Below are 22,171 nucleotides of genomic sequence, written 5' to 3'. Positions count from 1 at the left end.
TTGGGACTACTGTCCCTTTAAGGCCGTGAAGCATATTCTAGTGTACTGCCTGTAATATTGTATATGTATTATGTGTTAAGTTTAACCTGGGTGATATATATGCAGCATTCATCTGATCGTTCGGTAGAATCACTCCATTCATTATATTGAGTGAAACTACCGAACAACCAGACCACCCAGGAATAAGTGTACCTCCAATTACCGTTTGCAACAATGTTGCAAACAGGTAATTGGCAATCCATGTAATGTATTCTGTGTCCTCTGGGTGGCCGCCATTCGGGAAACAACCACGTGGCGGCGGCCATCTTTAACTACCGAACAGCGGTGTTTTGCCATCGAGTGTCTGGAACTGAAATCGGACACTCGACTAGGCAAACACCGCTGAGACCTCCAGACTTCCAGGATTTTGTGGGGAAACTACCGAACGGCCCGCAGTTCGGTAGAAAGAAACGTACGAACTAGGGGATTCATACGAATTCCCCTTAGTCTCTATAACACAGGCAATTCGTCTGTTTTCATTCCCTTGGTTGTGACCGACCGCAGGGCCAAAATGCATGGAACTGTTTTCGGATACCTTACCCATGCGGTCGGTCAATACTTTAAAGTCCCATAACTCCCGAACCGTTTATCCGAATGGGCTGATTTTAACATATGTTGTCCCTCCAGACTAGGGCTATCTGGATATATTGGATTTGTGGATGTACCCCAAGTATTTAGGGTACATCCAAAACTTGGGTAAAAATATGTCCCTGTTAATTGTGTTAACAGATATGTTGGAGGGAGGAGATGTGTGGGTTGTACCTTAAACTGGATTGGTGTACTGTAAACCCCTCCCTTGCATGGGAGAATCTCATATAAGCCTGTGTGTGAATAAATCAGTGTTGTTGCTGTTTAACCCTGAAGCTGGAGTGTGTCTCTTTCTTGGGGGAAAGGGGACTGTATGCCGACTGCCAGGAGTGTAAGCGGTTTGTATTGCTTTTCCTGTTCGGCTGCTTCCAGGGTTCGTGTGTCTGCTGTTCGAGAGTTGGTGAATCCGTGCAGTTTGGGAGTTCGGGAACTTGGTGCTTATAGTAGCTGCTGGTCTATCTAAAGGGGATTATCGCCTAAACGGATTTTTCCCCTTTTATGCTGAAACGGTCCGTTACAGTAAGGTGTGTCTTTTTGCGGATGATACTAAGATATGTAACAGGGTTGATGTTCCAGGAGGGATAAGCCAAATGGCAAATGATTTAGGTAAACTAGAAAAATGGTCAGAGTTGTGGCAACTGACATTTAATGTGGATAAGTGCAAGATAATGCATCTTGGACGTAAAAACCCAAGGGCAGAGTACAGAATATTTGATAGACTCCTAACCTCAACATCTGAGGAAAGGGATTTAGGGGTGATTATTTCTGATGACTTAAAGGTAGGCAGACAATGTAATAGAGCAGCAGGAAATGCTAGCAGAATGCTTGGTTGTATAGGGAGAGGTATTAGCAGTAGAAAGAAGGAAGTGCTCATGCCATTGTACAGAACACTGGTGAGACCTCACTTGGAGTACTGTACACAGTACTGGAGACCATATCTTCAGAAGGATATTGATACCTTAGAGAGAGTTCAAAGAAGGTGTGGCGAAACCAACTTCGCCACTGTTTGCTGGAGAAGCCTGGCTGCTAGCCTCCTGCCCGCTGACTATGGCCCCTGGACATATTGCACTTTAAAGACTATATTTGGGCATGTATAATTTATATTGCTGCTACTGGCCCTTTAAAAGCAGCGATGGACATATTGGAACTTTTGGGACTACTGCACCTTTAAGACTGTGGAGCGTAGTACAGTAATCCTGCCTTTAATACTTTAATGTCATGTATGTATTTTTGTATGCAGTTAACCTGGGTTATATATATGTACAGCATTCATCTGATTGTTCGGTAGAATCACTCCATTCATTGTATGGAGGAAACTACCGAACAACCAGACCACCCAGGACTAAGTGTGCCTCCAATTACCGTTTGCAACAATGTTGCAAACGGGTAATTGGCAATCCATGTAATGTATTATGTGTCCTCTGGGTGGCCGCCATTCGGGAAACAACCACGTGGCGGCGGCCATCTTTAACTGCCGAACAGCGGTGTTTTGCCGTCGAGTGTCTGGAACTGAAATCGGACACTCGACTAGGCAAACACCGCTGAGACCTCCAGACTTCCAGGAATTCGTATAAAAACTACCGAATGACCAGCCGTTCGGTAGAAAGAACCCCACAAACAAGGGAATTCATTCAAACCCTCTCCAGGCTCTATAACACAGGCAATTCGTCTGTTTTCATTCCCTTGTTTGTGACCGACCGCAGGGCCAAAATGCATGGAACTGTTTTCGGATAATTTACCCATGCGGTCGGTCAATACTTTAAAGTCCCATAACTCCTGAACCATTTATCCGAATGGGCTGATTCTTGCATATGTTGTCCCCCTGAATAAGGGCTATCAGGGGATACCTGTTTTGGAGGTGTAGCATATGTATTTGGGGTACATCCAGGAATTGGGGAAAAAGGTGTACAGTATAATTGTGTTAAGTGTTAATCTAAGGGGAGGAAATGTGTGGGAGGTACATCCATGTGATTGGTTAAATTCATCCTCCCCCTGGGAGTGTCCTGTATGTACTTGTTTGTAATAAAAGCCAGACTGGGTGTCCCAGTCCAGAGTTCCTGTTTAACCCTCAAAATGAAGTGTCGTCTCGTTCTTGGGGGGAATTGGATTGTAAGCTGACTGCCAAGAGTGTAAGCGGATTGTATGCTTTTCTTGTTCAGCTGTTCCAGTTCGGAGTGTTATTTCGTATCCAGATCGGGAGTTTTGTGTTCTGCAGTAGCTGTGCCTGTCTCTAGAAAAGGGGATTATCGCCTAAACGGATTTTTCCCCTTTTATGCTGAAACGGTCCGTTACAATTGGTGGCAGCGGTGGGATCGTTCCTACAACCAGAGGGACAGCGACAGACAACACCATTCCTGGATTACAAAGTGAGGGCAACGCCAGTACCCGTACAGCGCCCCTATCTACAAGGAACCAACTGCAGCAGAGCAAGCATGGCACCCAGCTACACTCAAGAGGCGTATGACAGAGAGGTCACCGCGGTGCTGGCTATATGCGGACCCAACCTCTCAGAGGATCTAATACAGCGTGTGAAGAAAGCAGTGCGAGAGTACTTGCCGTGGGAATCAGAGCGGGCCAGGGGGTTTGCAGACCTCCCTCCCCAGCGGCAATGTGTGGCCCAGGGAGCTGATGGTGTCGTCCATCCTCCCCAGCAGCCGTGTGTGTCCAAGGGAGCCGAAGGTGCAGTCCTTCCTCCCCAGCGGCAGGCTGAGTTACAGGGGGCAGAGGTTGTTGTTCCTGCCCCCCAGCAGCAAAGGGATATGCCAAGAAGGCAGTGTGAAGTGAAGGGAGAGGAGAGCAGCGTCCTCCCTCCCCAGCGGCAATGTGTGCCCCAGGGAGCTGATGGTGTCGTCCATCCTCCCCAGCAGCCGTGTGTGTCCAAGGGAGCCGAAGGTGCAGTCCTTCCTCCCCAGCGGCAGGCTGAGTTACAGGGGGCAGAGGTTGTTGTTCCTGCCCCCCAGCAGCAAAGTGAGATGCCAAGACGGCAGTGTGAAGCGAAGGGAGAGGAGAGCAGCGTCCTCCCTCCCCAGCGGCAGTGTGTGCCCCAGGGAGCTGATGGTGTCGTCCATCCTCCCCAGCGGCAGTGTGTCCTGCAGGGAGCAGAGACAGTCAGTCTCGCACCCCAGCAGCCGGACAAGAGAATGAAAGGGGAGACAGCTGGTCCCCCTTTCCACCAGCAGAGAGAGTGGCAGGGAGAGGAGCCTGCTAACCCCCCTCCCCAGCAGCAGTTTACCGTCCATAGAGAGGAGCTTGTTACACCCTCTCTCCAGCGGCAGCCTAACCCACCAAGGGGAGATGTTAAGCCCCACATCTGTGCAGATGGGACCGTAGTCTCTGCACTTACAGCACAAGGGATAGGGACGGTCGGTCCTGTCCCCCAGCCACAGAGCGATATATCTAAAGGGGAGACAGTCGGTCTCCAGCAGCCAGGCTCCCACCAGACTACTCCCGTGGTAGTGCTGGCAACAGGACAGAGTACCGCTGGTCTCTGCCCCCTCAGCAACCCACCAAGGCAGCCTATCAGTCTCTCACCCAGCCGTGGGGAGGCACCTGAACTTGGACAAAATTCTCCCTCACCCAGGTGTGGTAACTGTTTATTATGGGTGGGCTGCTCTACTACTTCTGTTCTGTGGGTGGGTTGCTGGACTAACCAGGGCACTGACCGGCAGGAGGTCAGATACCCTGTTAGTCTAATTGGTAAAGGGGAGAATTGTGGCGAAACCAACTTCGCCACTGTTTGCTGGAGAAGCCTGGCTGCTAGCCTCCTGCCCGCTGACTATGGCCCCTGGACATATTGCACTTTAAAGACTATATTTGGGCATGTATAATTTATATTGCTGCTACTGGCCCTTTAAAAGCAGCGATGGACATATTGGAACTTTTGGGACTACTGCACCTTTAAGACTGTGGAGCGTAGTACAGTAATCCTGCCTTTAATACTTTAATGTCATGTATGTATTTTTGTATGCAGTTAACCTGGGTTATATATATGTACAGCATTCATCTGATTGTTCGGTAGAATCACTCCATTCATTGTATGGAGGAAACTACCGAACAACCAGACCACCCAGGACTAAGTGTGCCTCCAATTACCGTTTGCAACAATGTTGCAAACGGGTAATTGGCAATCCATGTAATGTATTATGTGTCCTCTGGGTGGCCGCCATTCGGGAAACAACCACGTGGCGGCGGCCATCTTTAACTGCCGAACAGCGGTGTTTTGCCGTCGAGTGTCTGGAACTGAAATCGGACACTCGACTAGGCAAACACCGCTGAGACCTCCAGACTTCCAGGAATTCGTATAAAAACTACCGAATGACCAGCCGTTCGGTAGAAAGAACCCCACAAACAAGGGAATTCATTCAAACCCTCTCCAGGCTCTATAACACAGGCAATTCGTCTGTTTTCATTCCCTTGTTTGTGACCGACCGCAGGGCCAAAATGCATGGAACTGTTTTCGGATAATTTACCCATGCGGTCGGTCAATACTTTAAAGTCCCATAACTCCTGAACCATTTATCCGAATGGGCTGATTCTTGCATATGTTGTCCCCCTGAATAAGGGCTATCAGGGGATACCTGTTTTGGAGGTGTAGCATATGTATTTGGGGTACATCCAGGAATTGGGGAAAAAGGTGTACAGTATAATTGTGTTAAGTGTTAATCTAAGGGGAGGAAATGTGTGGGAGGTACATCCATGTGATTGGTTAAATTCATCCTCCCCCTGGGAGTGTCCTGTATGTACTTGTTTGTAATAAAAGCCAGACTGGGTGTCCCAGTCCAGAGTTCCTGTTTAACCCTCAAAATGAAGTGTCGTCTCGTTCTTGGGGGGAATTGGATTGTAAGCTGACTGCCAAGAGTGTAAGCGGATTGTATGCTTTTCTTGTTCAGCTGTTCCAGTTCGGAGTGTTATTTCGTATCCAGATCGGGAGTTTTGTGTTCTGCAGTAGCTGTGCCTGTCTCTAGAAAAGGGGATTATCGCCTAAACGGATTTTTCCCCTTTTATGCTGAAACGGTCCGTTACAGAAGGGCTACTAAACTGGTTCATGGATTGCAGGATAAAACGTACCAGGAAAGGTTAAAGGATCTTAACATGTATTGCTTGGAGGAAAGACGAGACAGGGGGGATATGATAGAAACATTTAAATGCATAAAGGGAATCAACACAGTAAAGGAGGAGACTATATTTAAAAGAAGAAAAACTACCACAACAAGAGGGCATAGTCTTAAATTAGAGGGGCAAAGGTTTAAAAATAATACCAGGAAGTATTACTTTACTGAGAGGGTAGTGGATGCATGGAATAGCCTTCCATCTGAAGTGGTAGAGGTTAACACAGTAAAGGAGTTTAAGCATGCGTGGGATAGGCATAAGGCTATCCTAACTATAAGATAAGGCCAGGGACTAATGAAAGTATTTAGAAAACTGGGCAGACTAGATGGGCCGAATGGTTCTGATCTGCCGTCACATTCTATGTTTCTATGTTTCTATTTTTCTCACTATATAGATTTATCCCCATCCCCCTCCCCCCCTCCCAACCCCCACTCCCCACACACTAAAAAAACCGTTACATTTTAAAAGAAATACGATTTTCTTAGCTTTAGTTCCATAATGTGACGGTTTCTGTTTTCACCGTGGATGCCAATTCTCTCCGGCTAAAATTATCTTTACAGATTAAGCATTCAAATGTTTCTCCATTAAGCTGTAGTGGTTCTGGTGCTTACAGTGTCCCTTTAAATTGGTTTGTTGCCCTACGTATGCCTGGAACATTCAAGAGTCGTACTGTTGTTTGTGCGTCCACAAATTTAGTGATGTATTTCCCTCCATTTAAAGCTGTAGTGGAGTCCTTGATTTTGCAAGATATTCTGTGGCTGTGGTTCTGGTGGTTCCTTCTGGTATTGCTGATCCATTTGTCATTTATTTCCTCATATCCTGGCTTTCATTTTTTCTCCTTTTTTTCTTCAGTTGTCCAGTTGTTTGGATATGAAATCTCCATTCCATTCACCAAAATGATGTATCCCTAATTAAAAAAAATTAAATAAAAAAAAAATTGCTCTTTGCTATCATGGAAAATATGTATATCTATCTATATGCATTAAATACTTAACTGTGCACATAATACGTATTATGTAAATATGCAACACTATATTAAAAATAATGTTTACACATACACACTGTATACACAAATAATATATCACTTATATATGCTAATGATTTACTCTAGTCATATACTCGATATAAAAAACCCTACACAAGCTGGATACATTGTATGTACTCTATACTCATGTATATGTAGATTATATACTCTATATACCTGTTATGCTTAAATGCACTATATATTCTACATGCGCTATATATATATATACACCACATTTCCTGTGTATTCTATATACAATCTGCAGTGTCCATAGATATACACCGAATATACAACAAATAAACTACATACAATGGTTATATACTCTATATATACTTGTTATGCTTAAATTCCATATACACTCTACATGCACAACATACATATATACACCATATATCCTGTGTATTCTATATACAATCCGCAATGTACACAGGTATACACCGAATATACAATACATATACTACATTCAATTGTTATATACTCTATATATACTTGTTATGCTTAAATGCACTATACACTCTACATACACTATATACATCTATACATATATACACCATATATCCCGTGTATTCTATATACAATCTGCAGTGTACACAGGTATACACTAAATATACAATATATATACTACATTCAATAGTTACATACACTGTATTTACTCGTTATGCTTAAATGCACTATACACTCTACAACACTACATACACTATATACATATATACACCATATATCCTGTTTATTCTATATACAATCTGCAATGTATAGAGGTATACACCGAATATACAATATATATACTACATTCAATAGTTACATACGCTATATATAGTTGTTATGCTTAAATGCACTATACACTCTACATACACTATATACATCTAAACATATATGCACCATATATCCTGTGTATTCTATATACAATCTGCAATGTATAGAGGTATACACCAAATATACAATATATATACTACATCCTTTGAGCTGCTAAATACTTCCTGTGGGGATATCCGAAGTTGTTGGTGTATATTAACAAGCCGCGTACACTTGAGCAGATCAAGGAGAATATCCGTGCATAAATTCGAGTCTCTAACATTCGTTTTTGTAATGAACAATTGAATCGAAAGCGTCCAACTTTGTGCGGCGGTAATGAAACTCATTTAATAGACGTCATCTTCCGTACATAGTCAAGCAAATCTTCATACGCTGAGCATTCATTGTATGTAATATCATTGAAATTGGTTCATTCATTAAAAAAACTGTTATTCACCCCTCAAACCCTACTCTGAATTTTGGCAGACTTTAAACTATATATACAATAAAAATACATAAATGCACTATATACTCTACACTTACTCTGCACATAATACGTATTATGTAACTATACAATCTGCAATGTGCACAGGTATACATTGAATATACAACATATATATTTATATATACTACACTCAATAGTTATATACTCTGTATATACTTGTTATGCTTAAATGCACTATACACTCTACATGCACTATGCTCATATATACACCATATATCCTGTGTATTCTATATACAATCTGCAGTGTACACAGGTATACACCAAATATACAATATATATACTACATTCAATAGTTACATACACTGTATATACTTGTTATGCTTAAATGCACTATACACTCTACAAACACTACATACACTATATACATATATACACCATATATCCTGTTTATTCTATATACAATCTGAAATCTATAGAGGTATACACCTACTATACAATATAAATACTACATACAATAGTTATATACTCTATATGTTCTTGTTATGCTTAAATGAACTATACACTCTACAGGCACTATACTTATATATACACCATATATCCTGTGTATTCTATATACAATCTTCAATGTATAGAGGTATACACCGAATATACAATATATATACTACATTCAATAGTTAAATACGCTATATATACTTGTTATGCTTAAATGCACTACACACTCTACATGCACTATGCTCATATATACACCATATATCCTGTGTATTCTATATACAATCTGCAGTGTACACAGGTATACACTAAATATACAATATATATACTACATTCAATAGTTATATACTATTATGTTATGCTTAAATGAACTATACACTCTACAGGCACTATACTCATATATACACCATATATCCTGTGTATTCTATATACAATCTGCAATGTATAGAGGTATACACCGAATATACAATATATATACTACATTCAATAGTTACATACGCTATATATAGTTGTTATGCGTAAATGCACTATACACTCTACATACATTGTATACATCTAAACATATATACACCATATATCCTGTGTATTCTATATACAATCTGCAATGTATAGAGGTATACACCAAATATACAATATATATACTACATTCAATAGTTACGTTATGTATAATATAAAGGGTGGGCCAATATTAAGAGTAGGATTTGACAGGTAAATAACTTGTTAGTAGTTGAATTTTTCAATTGCAGGTACATATTATAAAAGAGTCTTGGTCAATTCATCATGGGTAATTTCATCCTTTGAGCTGCTAAATACTTCCTGTGGGGATATCTGAAGTTGTTGGTGTATATTAACAAGCCGCGTACACTTGAGCAGATCAAGGAGAATATCCGTGCATAAATTCGAGTCTCTAACATTCGCTTTTGTAATGAACAATTGAATCGAAAGCGTCCAACTTTGTGCGGCGGTAATGGAACTCATTTAATAGACGTCATCTTCCGTACATAGTCAAGAAACTCTTCATTCGCTGAGCATTCATTGTATGTAATGTCATTGAAATTGGTTCATTCATAAAAAAACTGTTATTCACCCCTCAAACCCTACTCTGAATTTTGGCAGACTTTAAACTATATATACAATAAAAATACATAAATGCACTATATACTCTACACTTACTCTGCACATAATACGTATTATGTAACTATGCAATCTGCAATGTGCACAGGTATACATCGAATATACAACATATATATTTATATATACTACACTCAATAGTTATATACTCTGTATATACTTGTTATGCTTAAATGCACTATACACTCTACATGCACTATGCTCATATATACACCATATATCCTGTGTATTCTATATACAATCTGCAGTGTACACAGGTATACACCAAATATACAATATATATACTACATTCAATAGTTACATACACTGTATATACTTGTTATGCTTAAATGCACTATACACTCTACAAACACTACATACACTATATACATATATACACCATATATCCTGTTTATTCTATATACAATCTGAAATCTATAGAGGTATAGACCTACTATACAATATAAATACTACATTCAATAGTTATATACTCTATATGTTCTTGTTATGCTTAAATGAACTATACACTCTACATGCACTATACTCATATATACACCATATATCCTGTGTATTCTATATACAATCTTCAATCTATAGAGGTATACACCTACTATACAATATAAATACTACATACAATAGTTATATACTCTATATGTTCTTGTTATGCTTAAATGCACTACACACTCTACATGCACTATGCTCATATATACACCATATATCCTGTGTATTCTATATACAATCTGCAGTGTACACAGGTATACACTAAATATACAATATATATACTACATTCAATAGTTACATACACTGTATATACTTGTTATGCTTAAATGCACTATACACACTACAACACTACATACACTGTATACATATATACACCATATATCCTGTTTATTCTATATACAATCTGAAATCTATAGAGGTATACACCGAATATACAATATATATACTACATTCAATAGTTACGTTATGTATAATATAAAGGGTGGGCCAATATTAAGAGTAGGATTTGACAGGTAAATAACTTGTTAGTAGTTGAATTTTTCAATTGCAGGTACATATTATAAAAGAGTCTTGGTCAATTCATCATGGGTAATTTCATCCTTTGAGCTGCTAAATACTTCCTGTGGGGATATCCGAAGTTGTTGGTGTATATTAACAAGCCGCGTACACTTGAGCAGATCAAGGAGAATATCCGTGCATAAATTCGAGTCTCTAACATTCGCTTTTGTAATGAACAATTGAATCGAAAGCGTCCAACTTTGTGCGGCGGTAATGGAACTCATTTAATAGACGTCATCTTCCGTACATAGTCAAGCAAATCTTCATATGCTGAGCATTCATTGTATGTAATGTCATTGAAATTGGTTCATTCATAGAAAAACTGTTATTCACCCCTCAAACCCTACTCTGAATTTTGGCAGACTTTAAACTATATATATAATAAAAATACATAAATGCACTATATTCTCTACTATATATAAATATTTATTTAATGCACATTAATACACTTTTAACACCATTGACTTAATGTATTTACACTCTTTATAGTTTATAAATATATATATATATATACACTCTCAATTAACTTTATACATATTTACTATATATACAATGTAAACGGTATACACACATACATAATTCTATAGAATTATATTCTCCATATAGCAAGGCAGTAAGGAAAGTCTGCATTATATTCTTAATTAAGAAGGTGGGAAATACCCACAATGCACTTTCCTTACCTTCTCTTACTAATCTTTCTCGCATCCTTAACGCACTTAAGCTCTTCATATATGAGACCATCTTGAAAATGAATCCATGTAATATCCTTCCCCTTCTTCTTGATCCACCAGTCTCTCTTTGGCCCAGATTTTGATGAACATGTAGGACCCTCTGATTGGTGTTTTTAAACATTTCATCAAGCCTGGCTTTAGGTTGTCCTCCTTGGCCCTTGACACCAGCTGTAAACAAGACAACTCTAGTTGATTTGAGCATTCTGATTTTGCTATGACTACTTTTGGTTTCATATCAGTGGCTATAAATGATGTCATAAACGGTTTTCTGTTGCACAGGGAAAGTCAATGCTTCAGTGTCAAGCATGCAAAATGTGCAGTCTATTAACAGTCACTCACTCACTCAATCAATCTGCAATGAATGATATCAATGTAGCATTGATTAATAGATTCCTAAATGGATCCCAGGTACTGATTTCATATCAAACAATAGTTTTTTTTTTTACTACAGTAGTAGTGTTTCACATTTATCTAAATAAATACTGGTTCTTTCATTTATACTGGGAATAGATTATACCTTTAAATACCCTGCCAGAATATAATGTGACCCTACAATGGTGCCATCCAAGAAATTCCCCATCAGACATACATTAACATTAATATGGGGTCAAAACATATCAAATGTACTTAAAGAAACACTCTAACATTAAGGATACAAACTGTAGCGGAGAGCTGATTTCTCACAGCTTAACTCCACCAATATATCCAGAGGATGCAGGAACAAGTAGTAAATCCAAGAGAATATCCAGCACAATCAGCAGTAAAATCCAATATTATCCCATCACCTTTCCCAATCACTGGACGACACACAGTATCAGGAGTAGAACTAATGTTTAATGGCAACATTCCTTCTTTTATGAGATTCTCCCATGCAAGGGGTTGATTCACATTAATTACACTTTGCACCAATCATACAGACGTTACTTCCCACACATCTCCTCCCCTTAGCTTAACAGACAATATGATTATACTGTACATACTTTTCCCCACTTTCCAGATATACCCCAAATATGTGTGATATACCTTTAAAAATGGTACACCCCCCCCCCCCCCCCTGTAGCCCTGATCTGGATGAGCAACATATCCAAAAATCACCCAGATCAGACCAGGGGTTCGGGAGTTATGGGAAGGTAAAGTTTTGACCGACCGCATGGCTGAAGATGCCGAAATTAGTACCATGAAATCTGGCCCTGCGGTCGGTCGGTCTCTATTTGGGCCCCAAAACTCCCGAAAGGCTATGCCACACATAATTGACTTGGTAACCGGATGAATCCCTTAGTTCGTGGGATTCAGCCTACCGAATGCCGGGCCGTTCGTGAGTTATTTTCTGTACTTTCTGCCGTCCTGGAGGTCTTAGCGGTGTTCGGCTAGTCTAGTGTCCGTTTTCAGTTCCAGACACTCGACGACCAAACACCGCTGTTCGTGGGGTTAAGATGGCCGCCGCCACGTGTTCGGCAGCCAAAATGGCAGCCACTTAGGGGATACAGCAGTGAATTCGTATAAACCAAGAGAATGAGAGAAACGAGGAGGGAGGTAAATTGCATGATTAATGTACATCAGGGTGGTTCGTTTGTTCGGTACTTTGTTCGTATACCGAACAAAGTATGCCCATAGCTGGTGCAATGTCAGTCTGTATAATCCAGGCATGTAAAACCTCAGCAGTGCCAACAAATAAAACGAAAGATGGGACAGCCAAAAAGGGGTTCCGCTACACAAACATTTGGTTGCTTCATCTAAGTGTTGCTTCTCAGTGTGTGTGGTTGGAGATATTCTGGAGAGTTTTACAGAAGCTTCAACTGTCTCAGAGTTGTGCTAAGAGTTTTCTTTTTTACTGTTACAGGTAAGATTCATCTGTAGGAAAAGGTTACTGATTGCACAAGGTGTGATTTCCTGCTGGTAATTATAAGGCATTTGATTTGATTAGGTAGCTACTTGCTATTGATTGCTGTTTAAATTAGCTATTGTTTGCAAATAAGCAGAGGCCTACCCAGGTGTTAAACATTCCTAGTGGGAGGTGATTTTAGGAGTATATAAGAGTTGTTGTCATTAGCTTGGCTAATATACCTTGGTTGCTTCATCTAAGTGTTGCTTCTAAGTGTGTGTGGTTGGAGATATTCTGGAGGTAATAATAATAATAATATAAAAAGTTAAGATTCCTTTGATTTAAATTATTTACCTCATTGGAATGGCAGACTTAGTTCAGTGTAATAGTTGCTATGCATTTGTTTCGCGTTCCACTTTTTGGAGGTTTGGTTGTTGTCTAATCTGTAGACAGTTCTCTATCTTGCGGCAGGAGATTGTATTTTTGAAGTCTGAGATTTGTAAATTATCTGGTAAACAAACTCAGGCTGGAACTGCTGCAAAGCCACTGCCGCAGAGACATACTAAGAATGGCAGATGGATTACTGTAGGATCTGGTAGACTTAGAGTTGTGGATAAAAGGCATATTGCACAGTCTGTTGCTCTACATAATTCATTTTCTGCACTTTCAGAGTGTAATGGTGTCATGGAGACAGACACTGAGGGTAGTGGTGTTGTGGAGAGAGGCACTGAGGCTAGTGGTGTTGTGCTAGGCACTGAGGCTAGTGGTGTTGTGCAGAGAGGCACTGAGGCTAGTGGTGTTGTTGAGAGAGGCATTGAGGCTAGTGGTGTTGTTGAGAGAGGCATTGAGGCTAGTGGTGTTGTGGAGAGAGGCACCGAGGCTAGTGGTGTTGTTGAGAGAGGCATTGAGGCTAGTGGTGTTGTGGAGAGAGGCATTGAGGCTAGTGGTGTTGTGCAGAGAGGCATTGAGGCTAGTGGTGTTGTGCAGAGAGGCATTGAGGCTAGTGGTGTTGTGCAGAGAGGCACTGAGGCCAGAGGTGTTGTGGAGAGAGGCACTGAGGCCAGTGGTGTTGTGCAGAGAGGCTTGAAGACTATGGTGAGGCCTAATAGAAAGCAGTTGTTGTTGGGGGATTCCATCATAAGAGGTGTGGAGATGGACAATGGTGGTCTTGTGAGGTGTCTTCCTGGAGCTACTGCTCACAGAGACAGGAGACATATCTGTAATATTGTTAAGCAAGCAAAGCAGGAAGGGGAATTGGATGTACTTGTCCATTTAGGGACAAATTACTTGGCTTGCAATGAGGTTTCAGAGGTTAAGGAAGTTTTTAGTGTTTTTGCCAATGCTATACGGCAGGTTGCTTCCACACTGTCATTCTCTGAAGTTCTGCCTGTGCATAACACTCAGAATGACAGGCGGATGCGTATTAGGGACTTTAACTTGTGGCTTGGTGAATGGTGTCGGGAGCAAGGATTTGGCTTTATTGCTCATGGTAGCTCTGTTTGGAATGGAAATAAACTGTACAAAAAAGATGGTTTGCATCTTTCTCAAAAGGGAACACATGTTCTCAGTGAGCAGTTCAGAGGTTTTGCTAGGATGTATTTAAACTAGGAGGGGGGGGGGGGAAGGGTGATAAAACATCAATCCAATTGTCCCCCAAAACAAGGACAGAAGGTGCCTGTAGCAAGTGTGTTAAAAAATGATAAGCTTAGAGTCATGTCTACAAATGCTCGCAGTTTAAGGAATAAGATCCATGAACTTGTGGCAATAATGGCAACTGATAGTGTAGATTTAGTCGCTGTTACTGAGACATGGTATAATGAGAAAAATGACTGGGACACAGCAATACCAGGGTACTCTTTATATAGAAAAGACAGGGAAGGCAATAAAGGGAGAGGGGTGGCCCTGTATGTGAAGGATAGCATAAAATCTAGCCTAATAAAGGTTAGTGAGGCGAACATAGAGTCCGTTTGGGTTCCGTTAGAATTTGGTAATCACACAGTAACTCGTGTAGGTGTGATTTATAGGCGCCCAAGAAAAAATGGAAGAGTTAGATAATCTACTAGTTGAAGAAATAGCTAAAATGACAATGAAGGGGGAAGTTATCATCATGGGTGACTTTAATCTTCCTGATGTGAATTGGAAAACAAAAATAGCTACTTGTGCCAGGAGCACACATATTCTAAACTCCCTACTGGGATTGTCTCTAAAACAAGTCGTTGAGCGGGGGGGGCGTGGCCTGACCGTTCAAGGGAATGGACGTGTGAACGATCGGCTTCGTGAGAAACACCCGCAATACAGCGAATAACTTAGCGTTTATCGAGTGAAAAGACCCGACAGATACTGCCTCGCCCAGCCTAGACACTATGGCACAACGTATGTTCAAAGGCTAAGCCTAAAGAGACACCATCGCTGCAAATTGCAGCCATGGCCTCACCGCCACGCCGTGCGCAAGATGGCGCCGACAGGCCTACCTCCCCGGCCTCGAGCTCAGGACGGAGCGACGTCACATCTATATCTCACCGGGAAATACCGGCCACAGAATCCGCCATACAAAGAATGCTGAACAGCCTCCAGACATCCTTGAGAGCGGATTTTACTCTAATAGCGAAAGAAATTAGAGATGATGTCAAGGTGCTGGGGGAGAGAATGGACTATATAGAAACCAAGACGGAAGAAATCATAACCGCACATAACAATGTGGTAACCGCATATGACAACATGGATGCTAGATTGACTTCTATCTACGCCAAAATAGCCGACCATGAAGATAGAGACAGGCGGAACAACGTACGCATCCATGGCATCCCGTACAGCATAGGCCCTAACGAACTGGGCAATTATGTATGCCGTATTTTTCACCTCTTGGCGCCAGACCTGCCAATCACCGCATTACTGCTGGACAGAACACATAGACTACCCCGACCCAAACATCTTCCTCAATCCGCCCCGAGAGACACTATAACTCATACATTATTATACCACCAAGGAAATTATAATGGCGGCTGCCAGGAAAAAACCCGCACTCCCTGAAGAATATAGCAAAATCCAGTTATACACGGATCTCTCCGCACACACATTGAATGCTCGGAGGAATTTCGCCCCTATAACCAGCGCATTGAGAACGGCGAATATTCTCTACAAATGGGGCTTCCCTGCACGAATTATCATCAGATGGAATGGCGTTGAGAGACACATCACCAACTTAGAAGAGGGGAAACGAGCTCTGGCTGAATGGAATATCCCAGTGACTGAAAATGGAGGGTCCACGCCACCAACATCCACCCCACAACACATTACCACAGTGACAACCTCACCGATGAAAGTCACTCACGACTGGGCCACAAGCACGAAAATCAAATGACTCTTACCACACTTGCAATTTGGGACTGTACATGCCAACCTTGGCGGCAAAGAGCCACGACAAGAGGCTCTGGGGATAAGTACCTTACCACATGTTTTACCTTCTAATGCTCATCCTACTGCATTTTACTACTCTTTATTTCTACTGCATCCTACTCTTTATTTCACCTAATCTCTTTATTTTAACTATTTTCTTAAGGTCAATACTGGTTGCCTCCCCCTGTTATATGTGTTAGCCTTTAAGGACCTTTCTGAACTGGGGCACGGAGATGTATAGTGTTGGGAGTGTGGAACTGCCACTAAAGCATAGCAGCTCCATACCTTTCTGTACAATAGTCACCCGACGCCAATAGACGTCTTCCCATCATACCCTCAGAGGTGGCTATCAATATATATACCAATATACCTAACCTCCTAGGCCCGCAAGATTTAAAACATACTTGAATATGATGGTTACCCACCAGTACCCTTCCCTGTAGTCGGGAACTACCTTGATGGTATAAGAGATCAGACACCCCGCTAGGGCCACACCGATACAACGCCCATACCTACGTGTCTGGCCGCTGACAAAACATGGCCGACCGACCCACAACCCCTATCCTCTCAGAAGTGTTGTCAACAGCGGAACCACGCTATTTTATCTACTGTAACCCAGACTATTACAAGGTTTTATGTATGAATGTATAGGGAGCAGTGACATGCCTCAGACTGATAGCAATATTATCACAAGTGACACTGTGCACACTTCGCTCCAGTGAATGTCCAGAGTCTTAGAGGACCCACCTAGCAATGCACTCTGGAAGGATACTTCATATCATTTGTGTTATACTTTCCTTTGTACTCTTTAATCTTTATTCTTTTTTACACGTAGAGTATATTTGACTCCAGGCCATAAGCCCATTTATGAGTGCTAACACTCCAAAGATACTTCTTATTTCATGTGCTGGGCCATATTACGAAAGCTCGGGAAGGCAATAGAGGTTCCCCGTGTACTATCAAGACGGCCGCCTGGGCATGGGAACTCCTACACGTGGGGCTTCCTGTGGCAAACCTAGCCACTTCTGAGCTATATGCAGTATAGGTTGTCCGTAGGCTGAATGTATGATGTGTTCCGTTAAATGTATATGTATCGTGCTATGGCCGTTCACATGCTGACAGCCGTACGCTGCCAGCATACAAGCATTCGTACGACGAAACACGGCTATCCTGGCCGTTCGCCGTACGAATACGGGCTCCCCAGGTCGACCACACATTCCCAAGTCGTGTGGTACCAATTAACCGATTGCAACATTGTTGCAATCGGTAATTAAGGGCTCTCCTAGGTGGCCGTCGATCCACTACCGACCATGCGGCGGTCGGCCATCTTGGATCCTTTGTCTCTGCAGCGGTGTTCGGTCGTCGAGAGCCTGGAACTGAAAAACGGCTACTCGATGATCCGAGCACCGCTGGACTTCCAGAGCGTTCGGGAGTTCCGCGTTCGGTACATTATGTGTCCCGTACTTATTCGGTACTTTTAGACCAACTTCCATGTTTAAATGTATTAGGTGCGGCGTTCGGTCAATTCAGTTGGGATCGGAGCGGTATTCTCCCAAAGTGTGCGCTCCGACCCCAGCTATCTACCGAACGTTCGGTTATTCCAAAGTACCGAATATTGTGTGAATTATGTATTTTAAAGTCAATTGTCGGTTTTGCTGCACGAGGGGATAATCCACTTAATCGTCCATTTTAGTGGGAGTATCCTTCTCGTACAGCAATGCCTGTTGGGAAAGTCACAATGCATGTTGGGGGAAAACCCCTGGATTATCTGTGTGGAAACCCCTTGCATGGGGAACTGTATAAATATGCTGCTTGTGAATAAACCGAGTTAGTTGACTCCCAAACTGTGTTTCGTCCGGTTATTGGGAGGATTGGGGATATTGCCTTGCTTTCTACTCTGACTGTGGATTTCCTGAGGATACCAACGGATATCGGATATTATTATACTGCATTCCGTTACAATTGGTGGCAAAGGGACGGGATCCGAACCTTACAGCCGAAAAGCAGCGTTCGTGTAAACTGGAACTACCGAACAAGGAAAGCAAGGGCAATTCGTATGGAGATTGACTATGCCATACTGAAACAACAGACTTTAAAAGAGCTACTGGAAGCCAGGGGCAAGATAGCCAGCAACAAATCGAAGGCTGTGCTGATCGCTGAACTGATGGAAGGAGACAGATCCCGCAGCGCTACACCTCCACCAGCCATGGAAGAGACCCCATTCCAGAAAGAGCTACGAACCAGGTTGGAGTTTCTACCGCAACCAGTACCGTTGGAAATATTGACCGTGATGGTATCGGATGTACAGGATTATCTGATGGCGACCCGCACCCCTGAGACACCGCCTAGGGCAGAATCTATTACTGCCTCCACCTATGGACCGGTAAAACCCAAAGTCCCACATCACGCATTTAAAGCGTTTTGTGAAGAAAAGGACGAAATTGATGGGTACTTACAGGATTTTGAGCGGCTGTGCGATTTGCACGATTTGGAACCCGCAGTATGGGTGCCGCTACTGGCAGGTAAATTATCGGGTAGGGCAGCTGAAGCCTACCGTGCTGTACCTCGAGAGGACAGCAAAGATTACCCTAAAGTAAAGAGGGCGATCTTGGAGAGGTATGCTATTACCCCAGAGGCATACCGGCGCAAGTTCAGGGGCTTGCGCAAACCTGAGAAAGATTCTCACGCAGAGTGGGCGCACAAGCTGGATCAAGCATCGCAAGGATGGATTCAGGCCAGCAACGCTACTAATATGGAGGAGTTGCGACAGCTTATGCTACTGGAACAGTTTTTTAATGGTTTGTCCCCAGAAGCACAAGAATGGGTGAGAGACCGTAAACCTCTCACCCTACCCGAAGCCGCTAGATTGGCGGATCAGCATTTTGATGCCAGGAGACATCACGGATCACAGAATAAGACTCTCCCTCGGATTACAGGGCCACCCAATAATTTTGCTCCTACCGGCCCCACCGTACCCCTGCACAGGCCAGCACTGAATACTCCACCCCCCCCCTCCCGATACAACGGCCGGGCTAACATTCAGTGCCACACCTGCAAACAGTGGGGACACATTTCTTTGGAGTGCACCCAAAACCGGAGCCGGCAAGCTTGGAATCAGGTGCGACAAAATTTGGCACCAAGGGCTGCTGCGCACCTTTACCAGGTAGCACCCGTCACCCAAGAATTGCTGAGCGCTCAAATTGAGGAGCCTCTAGGGGTGCTCCACGAAGTAATGTCGGTCCGAGCCACCGACAACCGACAACATCATCGGCAGCTAGTAACCCTAGAGGGGAAAGAGGTACAAGGGCTCCGGGATTCGGGAGCCACTTTAACTTTGGTTGCACCACATTTGGTACCAGGCGCAACCCACACTGGCGGTTCAGTGGCAGTACGGGTGGCCGGGGGAGCAGTATACCGGCTACTGACTGCCAAAGTACACTTGAATTGGTGTGTGGGAGAGGGGACTGTGGAAGTGGGGCTTATGCAGAATTTACCTGCAGATGTTGTGCTGGGGAATGACTTAGGCCAAATGACTTCCGCTTTTATCCCCCAGGCTCCCTACCAGGAGGCACACCCCGTAACCACCCGGCAACAGGCTCGCACCACGGCTACACCGATACACTCTGAGGCTCAGGTAAGAGACCATGTTCCCCAACCGACCCCCATGCCCTGGGATACCCCGACTACCTTTGCGACCGAAGTCCAGACCGATCCCACCCTCCAAGTATATAGGGACCGGGCACAAACAGACCAAGCCGGGCTAGAGGGGGAGCGGTACATCTGGGAGAAAGAGTTGTTATACCGTGTCACGACAAAAGATGTGGGGGGGTCTGTCACCCTGACTAACAAGCAGCTAGTGGTACCGCAAAAGTATAGGCAGGAGCTGCTTAGAATCGCTCATGACATCCCCTTGTCAGGACACCTAGGGATGACCCGTACCCGATACCGCTTAACGCATGCCTTCTTCTGGCCCGGGATCTCTCAGGATGTGCGCCAGTATTGCACCTCTTGCGACGTCTGCTAGCGAGTAGGTAAACGAGGGGATCGCCACAAGGCCAAGCTATGTCCCCTACCCATTATCGCAGAACCCTTCAGCCGAGTAGCGGTGGATATAGTAGGGCCCCTGCCAAAACCCAGTCCCTCTGGCAAAAGATACATTTTAACCGTAGTGGATTACGCCACCAGGTACCCCGAAGCCGTGGCCCTCACTAATATCCATGCTGAGACCGTAGCGGAAGCGTTAATGAAAGTGTTTTCCCGGGTAGGGTTTCCCCAAGAGATAATCTCGGACCGAGGTACCCAATTTACGGCCGAAGTTACCCAACATATGTGGAAGGTATGTGGCATTAAGCCAATAGTTAATTCCGCCTACCACCCCCAGTCCAATGGGCTATGTGAGAGGTTCAACGGAACGCTGAAGCAGATGCTTCGGACGTTCGTGGAGACCCACAAGGACTGGGAGAGGTTTCTGCCTCACCTACTCTTTGCTTATAGAGAGGTTCCCCAGGAGTCGACAGGATTCTCCCCGTTTGAGTTACTATTTGGGAGAAGGGTGCGGGGACCCTTGAACTTGATTAGGGAACATTGGGAGGGAGAGAGTACTACCAGCGAAACCCCTATCATATCCTACGTACTGGAGTTCAGGGACCATCTGGAGGCGCTCACTCAGGCTGTACACACCAACCGCCAGGCGGCCCAGCAACGACAGCGACGCTGGTACGATAGAGGAGCCCGAGACCGCAGCTTTCAGGTGGGACAGAAGGTTTTAATTTTAAAACCCGTCCGCACAGACAAGCTGCAGGCCATCTGGCAAGGCCCATACCAGGTAGTGGAGCAGCGATGCGACACTACCTATGTGATCGGCCCCTGCTCAGGGGTAGGGAAGAGACGCATGCTCCACGTGAACATGCTCAAACCCTACCATGAGAGGATCGAGGATGTGACGGCAATATGTGCCTCCTCCTCAGAGGATCAGGAGAACCTACCCTTGCCTGACCTACTAGAACCCGAGGCACCGATAGAGCCCTCCCAGGGAGTTCAGCTGGGGGAGCGGCTCAGCCCCCAGGAGCGTGCCCAGGTACAAGCGCTGATCGAAGCCAAAGGAGCTACCTTCTCCAATTTACCTGGTTACACTCCACTAGCCACCCACCGAGTAGACACCCTGGGACAGCTACCTATGAGACAGGCTCCATATAGGGTTCCAGAATCTGTCCGTACCCATATGAAAGCCGAGCTAGATGAGATGCTACAGCTAGGGGTTATCGAACCCTCCGATAGCCCCTGGGCATCGCCGGTAGTCTTGGTACCTAAAAAGGATGGCACCACCAGGTTCTGTGTCGACTACCGGAGGCTAAATGACAAAACGGTGTCTGATGCCTACCCGATGCCCCGGATAGACGAGCTGTTAGATAAGATGGCACGGGGCCAGTATCTCACTACCATTGACTTGTGTAAGGGATACTGGCAAATTCCGCTAGCCGATGACGCCATCCCCAAGTCGGCGTTTGTCACTCCGTTTGGCCTGTACCAGTTCAAGGTCATGCCTTTCGGAATGAAAAACGCTCCGG

Source organism: Pelobates fuscus, chromosome 2 (genome assembly GCF_036172605.1).
Source record: "Pelobates fuscus isolate aPelFus1 chromosome 2, aPelFus1.pri, whole genome shotgun sequence".
NCBI classification, from domain to species: Eukaryota; Metazoa; Chordata; class Amphibia; order Anura; family Pelobatidae; genus Pelobates; species Pelobates fuscus.
This window is presented reverse-complemented; position numbering follows the sequence as displayed.